The following is a 14,912-nucleotide window of genomic DNA, read 5'->3' as shown; positions in this document are numbered from 1 at the left end:
AGAGTGATTCTGTCCATTTCTTCCTAATTGCCGCAAAAAACGGCCCGGAAGATACGGCGCATGCACAAGGTTGGCACGCTCCAGTCGAACTCGTTGTAGAAAACAGCGCGCCGGAACTCCCGAAGTCGTATCTTCTTTTTACGGTAATTAGGAAGAAATAGACGGAATCACCCTTCTCTCCATAGTCTCCCATCCCGTATACGAATACTACACCTGAAATCCGTACTACCTCAGATTCGTGGGCTGATGTCTTTAAACGAAACGTTAGATTCGAGAGTGGGCGAATGGTTCGCGGATACGTAACAACCGCAAGAAAAGTCGATCAGCGGTTTTTCAAGAAAGCACAAGAAAGAACGAGCTTTATAACAAAGAGCACGTTACCAAGAGGCAAAACAAGGGCAAAACAAGGGGAAACAAAAAAAATGCAGAGTATAAGTAAATACATACGAATATAACAAAATGGTTCAAAAATTACAGTATGCACAAACGCGAGAATTATAGCAACGAATTTGAACCGGGAACCAGAATCTGAACATGCAGTCCGTTCCTATAAAATATTCAGGCGCCGAAAAAGAGCGATATTTCTTCGATCGCAGCAGTGCAGATACAAGAGGGAATGTGTATCAGGCAGGGAAAGAATCTGCGTTGCGGCAGACGCGTTGCGATGAGCAGGTTGAACATATTTGACCCCGACCGAACATCAGCAAGTCAAATAACTAAACATATACTAGGAATCCGACTATAAGCCACTGAGGTGGCTTTAAAAGAGCTCTAATGAGGCCTAGCCCAGCCTAGTCGTAATCGACTCCAGATCAACTTTCTCTAAAGGAGCTTGAGGATATCATTTTTTTACAAATATGCCCCTGAAAATCATTATTTAAAGATTTAATTTAGAGATTTAATTAGATTTAAAGCTCACGTGGGTTTTTGCGGTCTTTTGTTTACTTGGTTGTTAGTGGTAAATGCATCTGTCGCTTATTTTGTGTCATAAAGAATAAAATTACTGATGTAGTTTGAGATATAGAATACTGAAATAGCAAATAAAAAAAGTGCAAAATAAATGCGAAGTGAAAATGAAGAAAATAAGCACTCATATTTTAAATAAGTTCACAAACGCATAACGTAGGTAGAACGAAGAGATGGTACTAAGGTGGAAAGGGAATGTACATACCTGCATGAAAAATAAATTAACTGAGGATTATTGACTCAATAAACCATCAATGATAGAGCAGGCACACTGCCAGCCAGAATGGGACTTATTCTGAAAGCCCCTAAGTGAATATACTTCCTAAGTGCAGAAAATGACGAGAAGGCGAGTAATTCTTGTCAGTTTTCGTGCAACAATTGCAAAGAGAAGTCTTTACAAAGAGAACTTTCATTTTCATTACTTTACCTAATTAAATTATTATAAACGAGTAAACATTTTTGTTTGAGAATGAGCAACTCTTCAATGTTTGTCGAGAAGCTCAGAACTCTTTTATGAAAACATAGAGCAGCAGGGCTGTTTACACTTAAAGAGGACAAAAGTTCTTGTAAGAGGATAGCTGAAGAACCTCAAAATCCTTCAAAAGTTATTCAGGTGGAAACGTACCATCTTCAAATAAAAAAGGAGAACGGAGCTGCAAGTTTTTTTTGCGGATCTATGTAAATCTTCCGACAAAAGTAGCATTTTCCTTCCCGTAATAAAATATTGCTTTAGATTTTGGCACGATAACAGAGAAATTCCCATTGCTACTTAAGAATTTCGTTCTTTCTGCTGCGTATCATTGTGGTTGACGAATCGCTTTTGGAATAGATGTCTGCACATTTGACGAGAACCTTAATTCGAACTAGGAACCATATAAAGACGGGCGCTGTCATAAAGGAGTTCGCTGCACGCCTGAATAATAAAACGCCTTAAATTGAACTTTACTTTTATGAGTTCCGAACAATGCAACGGAGACGATTAATACGTTATTCAACTATAAAGTGATCTCCTTACTTCGTCTATAAATTAAGGAGATCCGTTTATACTTTAGAGTGAAGGAAAGCACGAATAAACGACGAGAGAACCTCCATTTATTGGGATTAGTTCTCTGGTGAAACCTTACTAGCGGATTCCGCGTAAACATGGAACGAACTCTTGAGAGAAATAATGCGGGCAAAAAATATGCGGATGTTAGGCAGAAAATGGATAAAAATGCAGGAATAAGAGAGTAAACACGGTAAATATGGTGGCACATATTCTTCGTCTCCATTCTCGCAGCTGATGATCGTTCCACAGTCGACTAGTCGAAAATAGAATCGATTTTTTCACATCTTACATAAAACGCCCATTTCTTTCCGCAACACCGCACCATCGAAAAAGTCACATACAAGTACGGACGCAATGATGGCAATTCATCCTATTATTTCATAAAACAATAATTAATCGAAAAATGACCTTAAAGCGCCGAAATAACGACTATTCTCCGAATTTCAACGGTTTTGGCGAAGCTTCTGAAAGTGTCTGGGGAAGGTTTTAAAAGTGCATAGTTTACGCGGAGGTCAGACAGTACTTCTCCGGAAATCGGTGTCAGCTTGTGGAACGCACAGCCTAAGCCGACATTTACTAAAGCTGGTCCGGAATCTGCTTTCGAAATTTCACCAGGGACCCGTGGCAAAAATACAGAAATATTGAAATCGCTAACAGTTTAGTGCTTGCAGATTTCTAGCTAAAATTGACAATGTGTTGGATGGGATCTCAATCTACATGTTCCCTAACTTCTATTTTTGTTATCGTCGATAAAGTTCTGTCTAGAGTTTTTTTTTCCAGAGAATCTCTTCCTGAAAAAAAAAACCGGAGCCTAAATAGTGATACGACTAGGTTTGTTTCAAGGATGATTTCATGAAATTCCGTGCTCAAAAACATGTGTTCCTCGATGTCCTTTAATTTAGAATTCTCGAGTTTTGCTGCTTCCACTATATTTTCACTTCTATTGTTATAGTTATTCTCGCTTTGTTAGCTGATTTTTTAAACTCCTGGCGTTTTTTGCTAGTTGCTTTCGTTTATTAAGTGCAACAAGAAATAAACAAAGGGAATTAGTAAATTAGTGATGATATAGTATCGGTCTCTTATTCAAATGAGTAAGCTTCATGATATAAGTAGTAAATTTTGGTTTTTCTGCTAATTAAGGAACTGAATGATAACACATACGTACCATTATTATTCTAACAACAACTGCCCTGATCACAAATCCGCTTAATCAAAATAATCTGAGGTGGCATTTCCGAACGATACATTCTTTATCAAGTGGATTTTGAACCCAGGATTATATGAGTGAAAATGTGGACTCCATGATGTGAGATGCGCATTCAACGAACAAATAGTTGAGGTGCAAATTTGTATAAGTCAACGAAACTCGACGTCTAAATCAGTATTCGCAAGATTCGCGTGTAACTTTTACGAGCAACACAAACGACATGGACGTCTCACGGCTCATAAATAAACATAAATCTCATAGAATGCGAATCATATCGTCCCCGGAGAAATGCGAGCTATGGCGCTTTATCATCGGATGGCGCAAAGCAGTGCGAATTGCACTATATGTGTGGCCAGCTAGAGATAATTGGATCCACTTTTGTCTGATGCGTTAATGATTTCAGATCTGCGAATGAGATGCGTACGACAGAAGAGAACAGGAAAAACATGGTCGTGGTCCAGAAAACAACGAATGAGAAGATATTTCGAATGAAATATGCTTGAAGCACTGGTTAAAGGCATCACTCTACGAATCTGATGTGGTACAGATTTCAAGTGGAGTATTCGTATACGGGATCGTAGATTATGGAGAGGTGGATGATTTCGTCCATTTCTTGCTAATTGGCGTAAGAAAACGGTCCGGAAGATGCGGCGTGTGCACACGGTTGGCACGCTCCAATCGAACTCATAGAAAATAGCGCGCAGGTCGCTCGAAGCCGCATCTTCCGGGCCATTTTTACGGCAGTTAGGAAGAAATGGACAGAATCACCCTTCTCTCCATGGTCTACTATTCCGTATACGAAAACTCCACCTGAAATCCGTACCACCTCAGATTCGAGGGGTGATGTCTTTAAGAACAGAAATTAGCGTTAGAAAAATGAGTCATTGAGGGAAATGAAATCCTTAATGTAAATTTCGTACGTAGGAAAGGAAAAGAAAAGGCATAGCGATAGCAGTGTCACAATCAAGAGTAAAATGAAAGAGAGTTTCATGAAATGACTTTAGAAACAAGCAAAAAATCCATGCATTAACGAATATCACATAAGAGAAAAAGACATATTCATATGAAATACGAAGAGGCGGGAGACCACACTATTCATTATTTCGTACTGTAGAATAGCCACATTCAGATAGTATCCGACTAATTACTGTTAATGCTACTTTGAAGCGGAAGATGCGACTCATCATCCTGGAATACTTGTCGAGAAAATAGCGTAGAGTTATAAAAGGTAAAGAAAAGTCGACGAGAACGGAATTTCAGAGGTATTTACTATCAGGAATGCAGCAATCTCGGTTATCGAAGGATAGGCGAAAGCGAGGACCAACCAGTGGGATGAGGGATGATTCATTAGAGAACACTTAAGTTTTTCGGGGTTACCGCCTCTCCGGGTAAAGATAGTGGAAGTCGACAGTGTTCAACCTGATAAGCGTGATAATTTTCGTTCTACGGAACTCTCGGGTAGAAAAGAGAGCGTTTGTTTTCCTGCAAAGGAGTGTACTGCGGTAAACGCGAGCGAGGTTGAACACGTTCGGCGGCGTCTGCATGCCGAAGCTTCACTCAGAAGCTTGACAGCAGATGTGTAAATTGCTCGCCAGTGAACCTTACTTAAGCTTTCAATATTAGTCAAATATGACTTCTTCTCGGACATATTTCATGTGATAACTAAAGTTTGATTTAGTCCGGTTCAAAACTTACGAAGCTCGGCGCAATTGCGTAAGCGGCTGCGCTCGTCGTGATGCGGTGAACCGTAGCGGTTAGAATCGCGGATGGACCCTTGCTAACCCAACTCATCCAGCCGCTTATGAAGCTGCACCGAGATTCATGTCGTTTTGGTCCGACTGTAACTGAATTCGCCAGAGTTTAAAACTCTGCTGATTCCATGAATTCGCAAAATACTGACGTAAACAACTACGTAAACAGAAGAAGATACGAAATATTGAAAATTTCCATGATACCGCATGAAATGAGAGTACTGGAGTTCATTTCTCTTGACACAGAAACACTATATCATCTTGCGTCTATTGCGTCAACGAGGAAGTTGGAGTTTTTTAACCAAGGAAAAACTGCTCAGACTAACTATTTATTTACGATGCTACCAGCTCAAGTGTTACCTCAATCACCGAGATTCCAAGGAAACTACCCATCCACAAAATACTGAGAAGAGCTAAGAATTAAAATAAACTTACTCATTATTCCAATTTTGCTTATTTTTCGCTGTGTGGTAGACTGATTAAGAGAATCTCAAGAAATGTCTTTGGGAAGAAATGTCAACAAAAAAGTTGAATCGTACCCTTATGAAGATTGCAATTACGTGGCTTTTTATAAAATTGTTGACATTCCTGAGACGCACATGTAATTCCGGGAACTGAACAGTTAACAGTACAAATCAACCTGATGATGAATCGAATGGAATTGCCGAGAACTCGCGCAATGTAACACATGCTACTTGAGATGAAGTTCTCAGTAAATCTTAGCATGTTTGGGTAAATTATCCTAAGTACCCTCTTAAGCTGTTGTTTGCACACGAAATTGTTAACGTGTAAGACTCTTCAAAAATTCCATTGCTCTCGAACCAATGGCTTACTCGACATCGTTCTTCTCGGAAAACTTCTTCCCAGCTCTCATCTTTCTGCATGAAAGATGTACTGTAATTAGTTTGGGCATTTAAGCTCCCTAGATCCTCAACAGCTACTCATACATTTCAATGTGCAGCTGTCGATCTTTTTCAAGTTATTATTGCACAATTGAGCCTAAGTAGCTTGGACGGATTTTGTACAACTAGGAATGTTATTATGTAAGAGATTCCACTTTTTGAACAGTCATATTCGGAGTCCGGATTCAAATCCATCTGTTAATTGCAAAAATTCGTAGGAGTTTTATGCAGTGAAGATTTTTTCGGCAGCAAATACTGCTTGTGATTATTTTTGCAATCACTATTATTATTAATTGTATGTACTATCGTGATGTGTATGCAAAATACAATTGTTCGTAAGAACAGAAAGAGTTAAGTGTGAGGGTGAAAATCGAATAGATTACTATTCCGTCATACCAAAAAAAGTTAGCCTCCTTCAATTCAGAGATAATGCGACTTTATTCAGTCACAATACCCTGCTGACTGGAATTGAAATAGAATCGGGCAAAGGAAAAATGTGGCGAATGCATCGTTTTCAAAGATTTAAGAACGATTTTCATCTCATGCGAAAAGCAAAGAAAAAGTAAATTGAAACCGATGTTTAGCCATGCACAAATGAAATGCATGTGGGAAGAGGAGAGAATCAGCTCAGATTCCTGAATAAATGCGTTTCATACAGCTGTTCCGGCTAAATCTCCTCACCTCGCCGAATCGATGCTTATTCGACGAAGAACTAGGTTTGCGGAGAAATGTTCGCACACTTGAGACGACGCATGTGAGCTGAAGCTCTCGACGACAAGGAGTTAGTGGAGGAGTGCGAGTGGCAACTCGTCGGCAACTCGCCACTAGCGACGAGCACAACTCACACCATGGCACACGAATCGATGACAGGTATACCTCGATAATCGCCCGCACAGTACTCGTATTTGAGCTAATGCGAGTCGTCAGGTATCAATGAGAAAACGAGTTATGAGCAATAGGACGTCGACTCTGGGGTCGGATGAGCTGTCCAACGCACGTCTGGTCGGCGACGAGCTGATAAGTGCACCGGACCACGGCATGAGTCGCACATTGGGCAAATAATGTGATATCGCTACGGCAAACACAGCAAATGCGACAAGCGAAAGAAGACACATAACACATTATGTCGGTCGTACAGCAAGCATCCATCAATCCTGAGGTGTAGAGATGCAAAACGAATTACATATTGGGCGCCATCTAGCAACCACATCGACTATATCAATCCTATTAGAAGTTCAGCTGGGGGAGGTCCGTGGACCAGAAGACTACGACTTTATGGTGACATAAGGACCAGAAACGACTGATAGCGAACATCGCAAATCGCCAGTGGAAGTGCCGGGAAGGGCAGTGGATAGTTGTTTGCGTATTTATTTTCGCTTCCTTAGACTCTCTAAAAGCTTCTTGAACTCTTAACCATTGCAGAAAATCCAGAAACACTGTGGTTTTGAAGAAGTGGGTGTCGGTTGCGACAAATGCAAAGAGTTACAAAGTGGGAGCAGAAGAAGTAGAAACGGCAAAGGGAACGGAAAGAGGAAAGCATTTCACTTGATGGAATTTTTCAGCAGGTGCTGGCAGGAAATGTGTGCTTTTCAGCAGTGCACCGAAGCAGTGTTCCGACAGAGCAGCAAGGTCTATTCTAAAATACACATAGTTGGCATTTCTAAGACTGATTTTTGAATTCTCAATTGCAAACTGCTGGACCAAAATGTTTTAGTTTTCGTTGAAAAATGCAATTTTATGTAATAGTAAGAATTTGTAAAAGAAGAATAAGGTGTAGATATGTTTGAAAGCAGTTCAGTAGCAGATTCCGAATGTAAGAACAAAAAAAATCCCACAACAAGTGAAAAGACATCTTCTAAGGATATTAGTGAAGGAAGACTATATTAGAATAATATTTGAAAAATATGCCTCGTCTTCCTTCACTAATCTACTAACATTGATGATCGCACCATTTTTAATTTTCGTTCGGTTTGGAGTCAGAGCAGAGATTTCTTATTTTTTACATGCGAAGGATAAAATTGCCTCCTGTAACATGATTTTTGTGTTAATTCTTCACTTCTTATTTATTCTTTCTGTATAACTTCTCTTTTTCCGATTCTTTTTCGTACAATAATGTACGAATAGGATCGCGTACGCAATTAAATTTCATCTTATGCGCCTAGATGTACAGTAGGGTCAAAACCACAGGAGGAAGATACTGTGCAGATGCGTAAGCGGCTACACTCGAAGCGGCGCGGTGGAGCGTAGCGGTTAGGACCGCACAGCAGTGGTCTCCCTCGATCCTAACCGCTATCTCTGCGGTGCTTCTTCGAGCGCAGCCACTTACGTAAGTGCACTGAGCTTCATGTCTTCCTAGGCTGACTATACGCTTAAATCCATACGATTCACCCGTTAGGCTCGTTTATTGTTATTGCCAATGGGTTAACGCTTCGCCAATTCGGGCTGTATTTTTAATTCAGGAAATACAGAAATACACTAGGATATTCATAAATCTGAAGCTTGTGAGCTAATAATAATGCTAGACTCTGGGATCTCAACTATCACCATCTGCTGAAAGAAAAGGTACAAAAACTCCGAACAATCATCAGTTTCATACATTAGACCAATAATTAACGTCCGAACATCTTTCCGTCAGCCGCAACTACACCTCAATTTCTCATCAATTTGGTCTTTAGTAATTATATTGTCGGTCACAAGCACGTGTTTTGCAACCAGGTTCACTAATAATTCGGGCATTTCGGATTCGGATTCGGATCTCACAGTGAAGCATAGCTTCGCCAGCGAACAGCGCAAGAGTTGCTCAAACAAATCTTCTTTTTACCAACCAAGTAAACACATGCAAAAAAAAAAAGAAAAATCTGTTCAAGGTGATCCATTACTGAAGGACTTGGGGCAAAAGCACTTGGTATTGATCCCTTTGGGATGCACTTCAATCGGAATAGTTTGTGGCTTATGACTGTGTGTGATACATACGATCCATACATGATTTACTAAGGCCAGCGAATGCTTCAAGTCAAGTCAGTCTTCTGATGCTCACAGATAAATCTGCTACCAAACTCTGGTTCATATAATTGCTGGAGGAAGAAGAAGAAGTGAAGGATGAAAAGTTTAGTTGGTCTCAGGCGGTTTCGGGCTATCAACTGTGAATTCCTAGTGGCAACCTCTTATCACTGCGCCATACTTGCCCTCAATTGGATTCTAGCACTAATATATAAGTGGAATAACATGAAGGCGTTGTCCTTTTGCAGACACATCGTACGCGTAGTGATGAGGCGCGCCTGAAGCAAGTCGGCACCATTAGCTTGTCGACTCCCTCAAAATCAGCACTCCAAGTGCACTCTGTGTGAGTTGACGCGCACAATGACATGTTCTTCGTTGCTTGCTCGACTTGCACAAATCGAAGCACCGAAAAACTCTTAGGAATACATCGTTCAGTCGCGAGTGGGCTTAGTTGGGGGCGCTCCTTTTTTAGGGAATGCATTTTGAGCGCGCATACACACAGACTGGATAACTGGTTGTGTTGAAGAAATGAACCATCGGTCAACAACTATCAAAATCAAATAGTTTTTCCCTAACGAATTTGCTTTTTCAGAGCAGCTAAAGTAAATAATACATCCATTCCTACAAGGATGGCAGAAAGGACTAGGATATGTTATGAAAAAAGAACCCAAACTGAACTTTTCAGGTTCAAAAACAAAGAAAGTCGCTTCGTCAAAAATTTCATTTTATTAAGTTACCTACAAAAAAAACAGAGAGGACATCGCCAACTTTCCGAAGCAGAAGTGAATTTGAATCTGCATGTGCAGCGTAGAAAAAAAATGTCATGCAGATTAAAGTCATTCCAATTGTTGATAGCGAACGCTAATGAATGTAATTTATGTGAGAATGTCGCTGTGTTCAATGAATTCACTCACGCAAGCTTAAATTCATATTTCCCTATCGGATTTTCCCGTGGACTTTTCTTAGTGTCGTAATCGTAGCAAATAAATGTAAAACTCATTGTCTGACCGAAGACAGAGATAGCGTTGATTTATATGGCGTTGATAATTAGAACTAATTTTCTGATGATTTTGTTAAGAAGTGAAATATATTGAATTCTTATGAAGGAGCCAGGAACATTCACTCATAAACGTAGCAAAAGAGCAAAGTCGCAAAAAGCGAATGAAAGATGAAAACAGACGAAAAGAGGAGAGGATTCTGGATGATCAACTGTCGTCGCTCGAGCTTGGAAGGGCAAATGAATTTTTGCCGACCGAGGAACGCACTGATGACTCTGTGTGGGAGTGCGCGGTGCAGCTAAGCGGCTGTATAAACCTACATAGGAGGTGAAGTGGAAAAGAGAACCAATATAAAAAATGTCGATGCGGAATGTCAACAAAAGAAGAAGATTCGAGCAGCCACGGAGATTTGAAACGAAATGTATCATCAGGGAGAGAAAATTCTGAGGATTTCCAGTGGTCCACAGAAGGGCAAATAGTTTAGGCAGCGTTAATTTTTCTTGTCTCTGAAGAGTAACCATAAAAAGCTTCTTGAATAAGGTAAGGATCTGAAATAAGCTGAGAGGAAATACATAAAATTGCAGAAAAACAGACAAGCATATTCCATACAGATATTTAAATCATTTCACAAACCTCCTAATAAAAAAAGTGATTATGAATGAAGGAGACAAGAAATACCCCATGAAAGTTTATGATACACAGTTGTTATCGCTACGTAGCGCGTATGAAGACCAAACGATAAGATGGACGAGTACACGAGAAAAACAAACAAATTGGCTTCTCGGCAAGGGTGTTTCGGATTGTGTTCTGGATGTAGAGATCAATTCCCATTCTAGGCAGAATGGTCAGCTCCCATCAAGTATGTGTACATGATTCAACCTCTCGAAAAACCCATGAAAAATGATTCCCAATGAAAAATTTTTAAAAAACTGGGGGGGGGGAGAGGGAGAAAAGATGCTCAGAAATGAAATTTAAAAAATGAAATAAGGAGATTAGACCACACGAGGAAAAAAAAAACCAGCGAAATAAACTGAGAGAGCAAAATGGGAACACCCTTTACAGCAAATGTAAATGTTGCCGATTACCGGCCCAAATCAACGATTTTAAGCTTCATATATAGTTTTGCAGGACGAGAAAAGGTAATCATGAAAATAATCTTCTAGGTAAAATAAATAACCTTTAGCACGACGTATATTCATACATTTAAGCAAAATTGTATCGTTTCCATACATTGTTGGAAGGACAGGCTATCATGGGTCAGCAAAAAAGAATGGATGCAGTTTGAAAAGTTCGCTGGAAAACGATGTGCTTGAAACTGCAACCTTCGTCACATTTTATCGAAAGTAAAGCTGCAGCGATCACATGCAATCCAGGCAAATCAGAAAGACGATAGAGGATTGCCGCCTCTCATCTCCTAAAACTTACAAAAACGCGTGCAATTCTCTCATGCCTAAATCGATCCTTTCCAGATTAAATGAGACCTAAATTCAGGCGGAATGGAGCGCGATGCAGGCGATGGAGAGTCGCTGCATCGCTGCCGGCGGCCAGCCTCACGTTGCAAGATGACAGCCTACTCGGCAAATATTTACCCGGTCCTCGTAGATGTGAACACTATAAACGGGGCCGCCGGATGAGTTGTGGCCATTCTCCAACGGAAATCACACACACGAGAGCCGGCTGAATCACGAGCAAAGGACGAGAGGACAACAGAACCGTGAAAAGCTGCGGTGGGCGCGAAAAAACGCATGCACACGTGTTCTTGAATAGTAGCGAGTGCGGAGGAAAACTTGAATAATGGAGGGTCAAATGCATGATGATATGAGCCTCAGTCGCAACACTTATGTGGCCCACTTCTGCTTGCTTTGTGCGCTTTCTACTACATGCACTTCTACATGGAGAAACGAAGAATGTTATAGATTTTTAAAGGCAAAAACTAGGCGAAACTGTAGCTGCAAAGATTGCACGAAAGTGATAGATCCAAAAATGTTGTTGTGACTTTAAGGAAGTTAACCACGTTACTCGGAAAAAAAAATACTTGGATATGTTCAGATATAGAATTTGGTGAAATATAGGGTAAAGAAGATGGGCTGCACACTAACGGTCTTTGCTTCTTTAGGGCTTCGGATAACGCAGATGTTTGGTTTATAGTTGCTGCCGAAAACATTCAACCGAGCGAGCGCACGACACCATAGGAACACATGCTCGCTCTCTCTTTCTCTGCTTGACACACATTTTTCTATTTCTTTTGCCAGTCGCAATTACGCAGTTGAACACTTTTGGCAGCAGCTATGGCTACATAATTCAATGCGCTTTATATGATACAATATATTCTGCATAATAATTAAACAAATAGAAGTCAGAAATAGGAAGTGTTAGCAGCTAAGGTTCGTGTATTCATTGCTGACAACAAAATTCAAATGTCTAGTAAACAACTCAGAACTTGATCCGCAATACCTCACTTCATAGCTTTGTTTTGTTACTCTCACGCTGTTCCTTTATTCAGCACTGCCTAGACAGACGTACGACACAATTGAATCAAATGTTGACGTATCAATTCAGGAAGAACTGGGCTTTGAACTGGGTTTTTGAGAAACCAACCTTGAAACATTGGGAGATTTCGAGAAGCACTGGAAAAAATCCAGAAACAGATTTCAGAAAGAAAGTTTGTAGTACATAAAGGCATATAACATCAAATGATGGTGTAAAGAATATTAACGCTTTTTTTCGATTTACGCGGTGTTCATGCGAAATTTACTCGACAACCCACAAAAATTTCCGGAAAAACATCCGGAATATGCTAGAGGAACGTTGCCAGAGAATAAAGCTAACTTTGAGCGTGCATAACAAACCGGAAAAATTCAAATATAGAAAGGACAAACATAATTGTTCTGGAAGACTTTTCTAACATTTCTAACGCTTTCAAGTGAAAATATAATAGGAGATTAGTATTTATAGCCGATAGGAATCTCAAGTGTATTTGTAGATGAGTCCTAACCGCAAATTGTCCCGGCTGTATACAAGCAAGATTAGCCATGGCGAGCAATGCGAGAGCTATCCGTAACCTATTATTATTCCCAACATCTAAGGAAACAATAAATACGTGCGGTCTTCAGAAGACGAGAAATCGAACGTTTTCCGGATGTTGTGAGCGCTCAGATTTAGATGAACTTAAAAACGAACTCGTTGGTGAAGTTGCGCCGTTACTGAATCATAATTGTTCATAACAAACAAACAATGATTCACATATGCATAGAATTAAATCATAACCTAACAAAATATATATATATATAAAATAAAAAATAAATAAATAACCTAACAATCATTACGAATATGCGATGCAAAAAAATAGATGTAATAAGTTACAAGTTGAAGAAAAAGGATAGAAAAAGTTGTAGATTAGTAAGTTGTAGAACATTTTACGGATGTCCTTGGTGTGCGGCACAAGTTACAGGATTGAAGGATTAAGCCGAAATTCCACGCGCAAACAACTATTATTTTCAAAAAAAAAAAAGCATTTCAGAAAATGAAGAATGTTCGTATTGAATGTTGGAAGCTTGTGCAAAAGTCAGATGAACAATGAATGGATCAGAATCAAACGAAAATATTTACTGGAAATTATTTATTACAAATTATTACTGTAGTGCACGTCGTGGAAGAAAGTGACTCTGAGAAAAACGAAACGCTCGAAAGCATCAAAAACAATCACTTCTCAGGTGACCTTTTTTTTCTGGAGGTTGTGAAAGAACGCGGGTCAAATCTAGTGAGAAGTAATGGGCCGTTTCAACAGAAATGGTCAGTCTGCGCCGAATTTTTGACGACGTTACACTCGTAAACGGGACATAGGTTGATGACAGTTTTTGCACAATTATAGCCTTAAACTGCGCTCTATTCTAGGAGTTTACAAGAGATTTTGAGAGGGAAGATGAAAAAAAAAACAAAAGAGATTTCCTATTAGGATAAATTTCCATAAATACATACACGTGTGCACTAAGACACAAACAACGGTGTTTATTTGAAAAGTGCAAAAAAAGATTAACCAATAACTGTTCAATATGTGAAAAAAAACTAAGCAATGTGTTTTAACTCTCTCCGTAAAAATCATTCTCTTGATACAGTCACAGTTAATAATTTTTGTCAGAAGATAGAAATCAAAATGAATTAAAGCATTCATTGTAGAATCAGTTTGTAATATGTACAGTCGAAAAAAATTAGAGTAATTTGGCAATAAAGGTACGACAATATTATGAATTAAGAGAAATTTCACATGAAGAAAAGGAATTACACAATGTTGTTACCACTGTAGTCGTCTGATTTCGTCAAGTGGTTGTCGATGTTATTTCTCAGTTGTAATAATACCTGCTGCTGTTTCAAAATGTCAGATAAAATAAGCTGTGGTTACTGGGTCCCGAAAATTATCCCGAAAAAGTAAAGTCGTACACAAAAGACGCAATTTGAACGCACGTTCGCCTGAGTGGCTGCTAGCTGCGAGAAATTGCATGTTATTGGCTGCGATTTAGTCTAGTCTGTCTTGAACGAACACCGAATTGAACTATGCTCATTAAGATTTTAATAGGACACTATTGAAGAAAAATCTCGGTGACGGGAATAAGACCAACTGAGGGACTAATGAGCAATGTGTCGAGATCCCTTACCTATTGTGGGATGATTCAACAATTCAAGATAGGAGCACTCAAATAATTAAAAATTTAACAGTGAGGAATTATGTAAGTCCAGACAAATGACAAAAAAATAATTTCACATTTTGTCCAGATTAGGTCTTAATCCACGAAGTGGAACTGGACTGTACATCCGGAAAAATGCAGAAGAATGAATGAACAGAAGTCGCCAAAGAAATTGAGCGAGTGAGGTCATTTACCAGTTTTCGCCTCTGAGGCAGTAAATAGTGTTGTTGTGACACTATGGATTACATAGCGCAAACGTGAATGTATGCGGCTTATTGGAGGAAAATCGCCAGCCGAATGCCATATGAATGGAAAAGCCGGAAGGCGGAACCGAATCAATCGTAATTATAGCAGATGA

This window comes from Necator americanus, chromosome IV (assembly GCF_031761385.1).
Source record: "Necator americanus strain Aroian chromosome IV, whole genome shotgun sequence".
Classification (NCBI taxonomy): Eukaryota; Metazoa; Nematoda; class Chromadorea; order Rhabditida; family Ancylostomatidae; genus Necator; species Necator americanus.
The sequence above is the reverse complement of the archived record's forward strand: the minus strand, read 5'-3'. Positions refer to the sequence as shown.